We start from the raw sequence: 11,708 nt of genomic DNA, 5'->3' as shown, positions 1-11,708 counted from the left end.
GTATATCCCCAGTCCATCTGAAACAAAAGAATGGTTACTTTCTTAAAGTACAGTTTAGTTTCACAAGAATGTATTTTTGAAATATTCATTCAGTAAGAACATGAGTAATACACAAACATAATTTATTCCATCCTCAACAAGTATCTCTCTCAGTAGATAAAAGCAAAATGATTCTTACAACCTCATGAACAGTTTGCCGGTAAAAACAAAAATTGTAATTTATTTTAAACCAAACTGCAAATAATCCATTACGAATACTGTAGAATTTTTACTCCTCAGGGAAGGCAATAGATTGTATAGTTATCTCCCGAAGAGGGCAAAATAACTACCCTACAACTATACAATCTACTACCTCAACCTGATAAGAGAAATGTATTTAGAAAGTAAATTTGTTCAGAGAATATTCCTTTGAATTTGATTCTAAAAATGTAGCAGGAAACTTTTGGGTTCACATGTCCCCCCTTCAAGGCCTTTTGAATTATGGAAAACAGGTACTAGGAATAGGGAAATACTGCCAAAACTGGTCAAAAGTAACTTGAACACAAAAGATTTACTTTTTTGAATTACCTTTGCGTGAGTTATTTCCCTCTCAAGTCTCCCATACCATTAGCCAACTTTAAATGCTATTAAATATGGCACCAGTGCAAGTTCCCTGTTGGTTGCTTGCTTGTTTACTTTCTTGCTTCCTTGAAATAATATTCAATTATGTACATTATCTACCACTGCAAGCAGTTTCAGAATAAAATCAGACTAATGTTGCTGATGATTATCTGCTTCCTTAGGAAAGACAGTAGACTGTATAGTTATCTCCCAGTGGTGGGTATGACCCTAAAACTATACAACCTACTACCTCATCCCACAGAGCAGTATCTTCATTTAATAGATGGCAATGTCTTTTTAAAAAGGATGCTAAAACAAACATCTCTCCGGTTGTTTAATTATCTACGGTATTTCAAAGCCGTTCTTTCTAGTTCAATATCCAAATGGTTCACTCTGGGGAACTTCTTTGGATGAAGAAATTAAGTTGAGTTCAAATACTGATGCAAGGCAACTATTTTATAGCGTTCCTCATTCTATTCCACTTTCAAACCTAAAAGGAGGGAAGGAAAGTTAATGAAAACCATCCTAAATAAATAAAAGCATGCAACTGCAATTTCAGCAATAAGAAATGCCAGATGTTATAACAATACATTAATGGGACAGGAAACCAATACTATTCTTTATATTGAAATAAAACACAGGTTGTAAATAAAGAATGTTTTGTGCATTTGTTATATGAAAATTGCTCTGGTAGATACTAATATTCAAGTTTTGGAAATTTTGAATGAACTATAGAGACTTTTTTCTCTTATCTCAAACAGATAATTGATGCAAAACTAAGAAATAGACAGGGACAAGTTGGGTGAAAATGAATAACATGACAGTAAATAAAGGGGTCATGCAGAAACTTGAATCCCAAATATGTCCACTGAAAATATCATAAACTATGAGATATCCATAGTTTAAAACCATAGGGCCCCATAATAAAACTAAACTTTGTTTACTATATTTGAGTGGGATAATCAAAACAGTTGAATAATGCTTATACTCCTTTGAGTAGGTATCAGAATCCATGTGACAAGTTGCCCTTGCAATATTCTGGTAAATTTACCTAAATGTTTAATAAATTTACTATGTTAAAGGTATGGCTTGTGTTTTAGTACATTGGGAATGAATTGAACATATTACATTTGCTTTGTAATACATTTGCTTTGTCTATGATGCATATAATTTTTAAAAATACACATAATTATTTTTCAAATGTAACTGTCCTGAAAAGCTTATAAAATATTTGATCTAAGGTAGTTGTAATCAATTGCTTCTTCTAAGAACAAATATAAAACTGAAGAGGAGAGAATGACAGTTTATTCCTACAAAATAACTTTATTTATATTCAATAATTTGATTTAATAAATTTATAGATCAGATTTCATGTCATTATTTGAATTAATCCATCAAGTTACTTGAAATTCATAAATTTCAATGAAGCACTAACCTATCACTCTGCTAGCTTCACTTTCAAGACAAAATGTCAATTTCCCCACCAACACCTGCACATATTCATAAACACTTAAGGTTTATTGGCAGCAGCAATCACTCAGTATTTGTAGCAAACAATCAAAAGCCATCCACCATTTGGTTATTTCGAAAGTGCTTTAATCTTTTATAGGTCTAGGAAAAGATCAAACAAGATCAAACACTGAAAGCAGCACCCATATTTGACAGTTGCCTGAACTAAGCTTCACATATATACTAATTTACTCTAATTAAAATGAAACCAAATCCCTTTCAAACTGCTTTGTTTAGTAAATTCTTACTCAGTAATGTGTATTTTAAAATTTAAAGATCCAAAAGTGCTTTGAAAATTGCTATGTAAACTGAATGATTTTATATTCCATGAATCTCAGACTAACATTAACATATTCCCCACATATTCAAACTCTTGAAAGTTCTGACTTAGAAATAAAGCTGTCAGCAGTCTTAGCCTCCTTGTATACAAATAAGGAATCTTTTTGTAAGTCTGACAGGCTTAGTTTAAGGTAAAAGCAAATCAGTCTATTCCATGGTTTGTTACTTTATCTTAGCGGTTCAGAATTTTATTGCTATAACATTTTATATGAAACTATATTACCAATATATTTCTATTTTAATATCTGTTATAAGTTTTCAAAGAATGTTAAGAGTCGCTTTTTGAACAAATTACTAATTTAATTAATTAATTTAATTAATGTTTTGTCTTGAAAGTTTTCTGAAAGACTTCATTTTAGGCTTATTTCTGGAAAAAGGGGGGGGATCTATATTCCCTCATCATTTCAAATTAAGACACTATACTGTCAGTTTGAAAAGTTAAGTTTAACTTGACAGGACCAAAATCCGGAGTGGCAAAAGAAAAGGCTTAAATACATAGTTTTGTAGCCTTTTCCTTTCAAAGACAAACACAGTCATCCCATCCAAGGACAATGCTCCTCTTTTCCTGCCCAGCTACACAGAAATAGATACACCTTGTCAGCTTTCAAGTAGGTAATACCACCATCATCCCATGTAATGAAATTTCACTAGGTAGAGAAGAACATTTTTTTTTTGCAACTTTACTTCCAACCCGAAGGAAGATACAGGAAGGGTAGCTGAAAAGATAACCGGCATCCATTAAGAGTATAATAAATGGCTCAATGTTTGAATTGGAGGTAAAGCGGTATCCAAAAAGAATAATTAGCAAACTTGCTAGCAAGAAGGGGAAAAAAAGCAAAACCCGATACTCAAAATCCATTCTGGCTTTCGCACCTCCAACGAGTCCCAACACGATCTGCCGATTAAAATAGCGAATGGCTTAAATAAGGAGCGCCACAAAATGAAAAATGAAAAAAAAAAGAGGGGGGGAGAGAAACCCCTCCCCCTGTCTCTGACGAAGTTATTACACTGCTTCAAATTCAAACCACTTTTAAGTTTTCCAACCGGAGACGGGCTGTACAAATCAGCTAAAGAGGCGCCAAAGATTTGATTGCCAGATCCCTTGGGAGATCCCGATCCTCCTGGCTGTTTCTCTCCCATCCACCCCCCAAAAAGAAGCAAGCCTCCCTCTAAGGAAAGGAGCGGGGTCGCCAAGCCAGCGTGGACGGGATAATTCTCCGATGAGAAGAGAAAGACCGCGCGGGAAGGAGAGGGCGGCGCGCCTCGTGGTAGCAAAGCCGCTTGCCAAGAAGCAGCCCCCACCTCTTTCTTTTCTTTCTTTTTTTTGGCCCCGCTCCGGCCCAAGAGGCTTCGGGCCATTGGGAGTCCCCGCCGCCCAGCAGCAGGCCTTCCCCTCCCTCATCGCTCGCTCCCCCGCCCCCCAACGGCCGGGGCTCTCGTGGTCCGGTGCTCGAGCCAGTGGGGGGGAGAGGGGGGGCTCGAAGGCGCGCGGCAGAGAAGGAAGCTGCGACAGCGCTCGGCCGGCAATAGGCGGGAAGCGGGGCGTCTCGAGAGACGGGGCGGGGCTTGCCCATCGTGCTTGGGAGTCCCCGCCGCAGCATCATCTCGCGCCCCACCCCCTTTCCTCATCCCTCCCCGGCAGCCAAGGTCTCCCTTGCCCATCTCGAACTTGCTACGGGAAGTGACGCGCCCACCTAGGAGAGGCATCTCCGGCCAATCGCGAGGAGGACTACAGCCCAGAGGCCAATCGGTCGCCGCCGAGTGGGCGGGGCTTCTCGGACCTTCAGGTTTGTCAGGGAAGGCGCGGCAAGGAGAGGGAGGGAGGGGGGGCGAAGGGGAAGAAAGGATGCAGGGCGAAAGCGGGCAGGAAGAAAGGGCGGGAGGGAAGAGAGCGGGGAAACTTCGCCCTTTTTCTCCCTCCCTCCTATCGCCTCAGAAGTACCAGAAAGATCGCCTGGAGGCCTAAAGCCGTTCTCCCGCGCAGGCGAAACAATCCCGCTCCCGTGCGAACAGGCCAACATCTTCTTTCGCTGATCCCGCCTTTCCCCTCCCTTGCTCGCGATCACACGACCGTTACCTGTAATACGGCGGTTCCCGTCTCTACAGCACCATCCAGGACCCGGATGGAGTCGTCTTCGGTAGCGGCGGCGGCGCCGCTACTGCAGCAGTGCTACCGCCTTTCACAGCGTTGGATCACGGGAAAAAAAAAAACGGATGACGTTCCCACCCCCACCCCAAAGCGCCTAAGAAAGCCCCGCCTTCCGACCGTGTGGCGAGTTAGGGAGGGCGGGCAAGCCACTTGTCCGTTATCCCGTTTGGATGCAACCATTGGCGGAGAATCGGGATAGCCCCGCCCCTTTGGTAGATTGCGAGTTCTGATTGGGCAAGAGGAGCGCTCCTGTGGCAGCAGCTGGCTTCCTTACCTGGTTGGGGCTTGAATGCTGCGGACCTCGATTCATCATTTTCTTTTCTTTTTTTTTTTGTCTTTTGCCAAGGCGGGAGAATGTCTTCCCATTGACAGGGACGTGGGGGGGGGGGGAGGCTGAGCATCAATCTCGCCGTAAAATAATCACCCCATCCTTCCTTGAAGATGAGTCAGAATCCCGCGAGGTTCGATGCCAGCATTCGCGGAAATACATCTGTGCTCTTTTCTTCCACACAGCACTCCCCCCCCCCAAAAACCCCCCAAATTAGGACCCGCCCTTCGCGATCCTACTTGCTAATCGCATTGAGATCCCCTGTAAAAAAAGGATCGCCTTCCTGATCGGAAAGCCACTAAGGCAGAAAATTAATTCAAGAATCAGGTAGTAAAAAAATACAAGCGTAAAATGCGCTTGTATTTTACCCGATTATTCAGGTAATATTCTGATTGTTCAGGTAATTCGGGTTCAGTTAGGCTTACTCCTCAGGTAAATGTGTATATAGGACTGCAGCTCCCATTACTTTTGCTGCAGCGTGATAACACGGCATGGCAACCTCGGGCATGCGGAAAATGGAAACTAGGAAAATGGAACCTTCCAAGAAAACCGAGTCCTGTGGAATTTGATGGAAGCGCGTTTGGAACTGGGTCAGACGCTTCTGCGAGCAAACTGACAGTTTTGAAAAGGGGCGTAATAAAAGGCCAATATGGTACTGGTGATGCACTTAGGCCGGCAGTCTAAGAAAATTGCTTTGCGATGTAGATGTGTAGGATTCTTTCGATGGATTAGGTGCCTTCAAGTCATCTGTGACCACACGAAGGAAAAAGGGGAAAAAATCGTGATGCTATTTCATCTGTGATTGCAGCTTTCTTACTGCTATAACTGCAATTTGCATATAAGTATCTTGTGGGAGCAGATTTAAAGCAGAAGTCATTTACTTTTTACTGAAGTGCTAATTTAAATTTAATCTTCAAAAATTATACTGCATAACTTACACCCACACAATAATTAATTTCTGTATAGCAGATTCAGGGAACTTTACTGCACAAGGGCTGTTTCATAATAGACACAGTATGTGCAATGGATTATGTTCTGTATTTGTGGGCTCACTGTTGGTTGTAAAAAAAATGTTCAAAGCATGTGACTTTAAGGCTTAAACAGTTCCATTGCTTCTTTTCAACAGAGGAACACTTAAATGGTACATGCTTCTTTCTCTTACAAGTTTACTTATGCAAAGCATGTGATATTTTATCTGCAGTTATTGCCTCTTCCTTGCATGAGATCCCAAGAAAGCAGTCATTCTTCAAAAGATTAAAAAACAAAAAGCAGAAGTTCACATGGGGGAATAGAAGCTGTTAGTTTTACTTCCTTACTTTTAACTTCTTTGTAGAGGGAGCACCATCCTCGTGTGCTCTTCCTCTTTTTTATGTCCTCAGCTTCTCTCTTTGTCTTCAGCTTCTCTCTTTGAATATATATATATTGGGGGGGCGAGTCTAATTGTTTATTTGGATATTGAGATGGCATTAACCGGCTTGATTGATAATTTCTATAAGGCAATCTACAGGGGATGTTGTAGTCTAAGACACTTCCAACTCTATAATTAATACATAGTAGAGAACATATATTAGGGACAGAATTCAAAAAGGTCCAGGACTGGACAGAACAGACTATGTCATAAAAATGTATACAAAGGTAGAATTATTAAAAGAGCCTATCATAGCATGTCCTATAAATATGTAGAAAATATCTGCATTTTTCAGATAAACAAGTAACCTATCTACAGGGGATGTTGTAGTCTAAGACACTTCCAACTCTATAATTAATACATAGTAGAGAACATATATTAGGGACAGAATTCAAAAAGGTCCAGGACTGGACAGAACAGACTATGTCATAAAAATGTATACAAAGGTAGAATTATTAAAAGAGCCTATCATAGCATGTCCTATAAATATGTAGAAAATATCTGCATTTTTCAGATAAACAAGTAACCTATCTGAAAAAGGTAATATTAACATTATAGAAAGCAGGAGACTGAGTTCTAATTCCGCTTTAGGCATGAAAGTTGACTGGGTGATATTGGGCCACTCTCTCAGCCCAACCCACTTCATAGGACTGTTGTGGGGAAAATAGGGAGAAGGTACTTGGTATAAAAATAACAAAGATAGTCAATAAATAAATAAGTAAAGCAAGAGGAAGCAATAAAACTCTTATGAGGACTCAGTGACCCATATCACTTGGTCATTAAATTTACCTTCCAGGAATTGTTTTATTAAGCTAAACATTGAGCAACACCAAGGTTGGAGCTGTTAACTGAAAGTAATCATGCTAGCGCATGAAATAATTTAAGGTGATAGCCTCTTGTTCCTGTCCCTTTTTTTCGCTTAGTCAATGGTGTTTCTCTAATGAATTTCCTATTTGAGTGAAAATAGAATTGCTATTGAGATTGGTACAAATGTATAAGTAATTGTGTTGGCTGAGGAGGTGGGATTTTATCATTTGCTCATACACTGTTACATAGAAATGAATCAAACATTTTCTCTAAATGGTTTCTAAAAGATACTGAAATTTCAGTTCTATTTTTTATCACAAGAGGGAGCCAGTGTTCCACTTTCATATATATCTATGAGAATGAATTCTTACCAATCTGCAAGGAAAAATATTTTACTTCTAATGTTGGGCACAAGAGTCATTTTTAAAAGAGTCACAAGAAATAAGAATGAATATCACTTTAGCCTTACACTGTGTAAGTACTGCTCATCCACTTCAGTTGAAGTATTATACTTTTTGCATTGTAATATCGATTTCATATTTTTTTTTCTGGGAAAATTATTTGTATTGTATAGCAACTTGGAACCAAGTCTTATTTTCATTGTACTCCCAGTAAGGGTCCAGAGGGTGATTAATGCCTCTCATTGGTGTACCCCTTTCTTAAGAAGCCACTCTTGAACTCCACAGTATTAGAAAACATTCTTCCAGGCTCCAATTTTCCCTTTTCAGGAAAGTGTTGAGAAGGTGGTTAGCACAAAGCTACCAAGGGTCGTAGACAAAGCAGATTATCTGAACTCATTTTAGCCTGGGTTAGGCCAGGGCACAGCACTGAAACAGCCTTAGTCACACTTGTTAATGACCTTTGAAGGGATCAGGATGGGGTGGTGCAACCATCTGACCCTTCTGGATTTCTCAGTGGCTTTCAGTACCATCAACCATGGTATCCTTTTGAACAAGCTTCGGGGGTTGGGAGGCACTATGTTATAGTAGTTCTTCTCCTTCCTCTGCAGCTGATTCCAGTTGGTGTTAATAGGAGCCTTTTGCTTCTCCTTTTTAACATCTACCTGAAACAACTAGGGGAGGTCATCTGTCAGTATGGGGTCTGGTAGGATCAATATCCTAATGATACCCAATTATGTCTATCCCTAGCCAGACACTGATGTTGTGAGGATGCTGGCCAGATACCTGCAGGCTGTAAGGGTCTGAATGGGAAGCACCCAGCTTGGACCCTGGAAAGACAGAACGGCTCTGGGTTTTTTCTCCCCACTCCCCAGACTCAGATATATTCTATTTTTGGATGGGGTGGAACTTCCTGAGATTGAACCAATACACAATTTGGGAGTCCTCCTGGACTCATGACTTGCTCAAGGAGCAAGTGGTACATGTAACTAGGGAGGCCTTTGCACAGTTTTTTTTCGGTGCACCAATGGTGTCCTTTCTTGGACCTGGAGACCTTGCTGACAGTCATTCATGTCTTGATCATCTCCTGTTTGCATTACTGCAATGCACTCTACATGCAGCCTTAAAGACCATCCGGAAGCTTCAGCTACTCCAGAACGTGGAAGCGTGCACAGTGATGAGTGTTTAGCCATGTAACGTCTCTGTTGTGAGAAATACACTGGCTTCCAATTTTCTTCCTTCCATGTGCAATTCAAGGTGCTGGTTATTACCTTTAAATCCCTATATAGCACAGGGCCAGGTTATTTGTGGGAGTGCCTTTCACAAAAGGCATCCACCTGTCTTACCAAGTTAAATAGGATGGGCATGCTTTTCGTCCCTTCTCTGAAACATTGCCACTTTTATGGGATCTGGGAACTGTGCCTTTTTGGTGGCAGCCCTTGCCCTATGAAACGCTCTGCCTCCTGAAGTTTGGAAGGCATCTACCCTCTAGATTTCTAAAAAGCACTGAAGACAAGGCTTTTCCCTCAAGTACTGAGATAGGATGAGGTGCCAGATATAATCAGAAACCATATGTTAATGTTTATTGTTTTAATAGTTTTAATATGGTTTTATGCTTGTTTAAGTATTTATGCTATCAGTGTTCTGAGTAACACACCCAAAGAAAACAGAACTCTGATGCAGGCAGGTGCCTCAAAGAACATGTTTATTATGTTCAACATTTCGGCATGGCTAGTGAAAATGAACTCTGAAGTTTCCCGCATTAATAGCATACTTAAAAGAGTAGCCATTTCTCTCCCCAAGTGTCCCAAGTCACATTGTCCAATTAAAACAGTTGATGGGTTCCCAGGTCACTCCTCTCCTCCTTCAACTGCCACCTGTTGGGATGACCTTGGTTCCCATGGGAAAGCTAGTTGTTTTGTCTGTGATACAGTCCACCTACTCCCCCTCCCTTAGAGTATGTGGCAACTATGAAGCAGCAAAAGATGGCTTCAGCCAGGTTCAATTCAGAGTTGACATAAGCCTTGATTGGGAGTCGTTTGGTATAAGTTGAGCAGCTATATAATTGTTATAAATAAAGTATGTGCAGAATTCTACTTAAAATATTTTATATTTGGGCTGTGAAATTATCGAATCTGCATACATGTTTTCCTGTTGCAGCAATAAGATAAGAAATTACTCTTAAAAATCCCATAGTTAATTATTTTAAAATGGAACACTTTTGTTCTCTGACTGCATTAGTTTTGAATCTGCCATTTTGATTGATGGAAGCTGACTCAACAGGAATGACAATTTGTCACTCTCCAATAATAGACTTCTATTTTTATTGTACATAATCTTGTTTTGTATCTTATATAGTGAAATATTAATAGGATAAAATAATTCAAATTCTTGTTTTTAAAATTACTCAGACTGCATTTTTCAAATATTTGTTTGCTATACAAAATCAGATTGTATGACATTTACTCAAAGATTGAGTAAGTTCATAAGTAATGTTCATGTATCCTAGTAAGAAATGTGAACCTTGATACAAAGTTTTCTCATTCAAATCACAATTCTGTTAAATGCTTCATGAATAATTTTCAGTATGTTTCTTGTAACTCTATCAATGAGCCCTGATGGCGCAGCAGACTAAATCACTGTTATTAACATCAACTGCCTGCAATTACTGCAAGTTCAAATCTCACCAGACTCAAGGTTGACTCAGCCTTCCATCCTTTCTAAGGTAGGTAAAATGAGGACCCGGATTGTGGGGGCAATAAGCTGACTTTGTATAAATATACAAAAGTATGAAGGCTATTGCTTACCACCTTGTAAGCCGCCCTGAGTCTCCGGAGAAGGGCAGCATATTAATCAATTTTTTTAAAAAAAAATGAAGGTATATTAAACTTTTTATGTAATTGAGACTCTAAGAAAGGTTTTGATTCCCATTATAGAAATGAATGAACTGAAAGAAAAATAATGACTCTAAATTCCATTTTTTGTTTTTCACAAAGTTGACAGGACTTTAGAAACCTGCGTTCATTGTATCATAAACAAAATGAATTTGTCATTTAATGAAGAGCTTTGGCTCTACTAAGCCTGGAGTTCATCAAAGCTGATATTTTTACATATTGTAAATGGAAAGAAACGTATTCCCCTGACAGCGAGGAATGAATTTAGAACATGAATCCATTATCTGTGGTAGAGTCTTTATAAAAACTTTATTTAAAATCTCTATCTTCTAAAAATAAGAATTTGAAGCAGTATGTTTCCATATAGTCTGGGTTTAATTTTTAGCTTAAGAATTGAATTAGTTCTATACAGTGGTGGGATTCTGCCGGTTCTAGGCAGTTCGGCTGAACCGTTTGTTAAATTGCTGGCTCGTCCCGCCCCTTACCCAACTCCTCCGCACCACTATTTATTGCCAATAAATAGTGGTGGGCGAGGGGCGGGCGAGCCAGCAGTTTAACAAACGGTTTGGTGTTTTTTCGTAATTTTATTGGCCTGCAGAGCTTCAACATAGGCTAATTAGCCTGTTGATTAGATCGGCCTCCCGACTCTCAGCTGATTTGCTCTCAGCTGTTTTGCTCAGGGCTCTGCTGCTTTCTTGCAAAGAGTGCTGGAGCAGATTTTTTTTCCCCTAGCTATGCTGAAAAACGAAACTGAAAGTAAAGCAGGCTGTTGGCTTTGCTGTTTGCTGCAACGTTGGAAAATTAGGCAGGCAGATTTCTTTTCTTTTTCCTCACCAAAAAAGGTAGGTGCAAACAATGGGAAATTTAGGGAAAAAGAGGAGAGTTCAAGATTTTAAAACACAAAAGAAAAAAAGCTCTATTTAACTAGGGAATTGTAGTAATTGAGATACTATTAATTGTATATTGTGCTGAAAGCAGAAATGGTTAAGTTGTGGTTTGGAGGAATATATGGGGGAAATTATTTGGTTTATTATTATCGGTAAATATAATTAATTGATTTGTAAGAAATGGATTGCATGGAAATAATTGGAATATTCATGTTCATATTAATTAATTTCCCTTCCCTTCCTTCCTCCCTTCTTTTCCTTCCCTCTCTCTCCTTCTTTCTTCCATCTCTCTTCTCTTTCCTTCATCCCTCTCTATTGCTGTATCCTTTTGTGCATATGGATTATTCAGAGGGCTGAAAAAGTTATTTTTGACTGTTCCTCGCACTTTT

This window comes from Pituophis catenifer, unplaced genomic scaffold (assembly GCF_029215685.1).
Source record: "Pituophis catenifer annectens isolate HBS135680 unplaced genomic scaffold, rPitCat1.0.hap2 SCAF_2, whole genome shotgun sequence".
In the NCBI taxonomy this organism is placed as follows: Eukaryota; Metazoa; Chordata; class Lepidosauria; order Squamata; family Colubridae; genus Pituophis; species Pituophis catenifer.
This window is presented reverse-complemented; position numbering follows the sequence as displayed.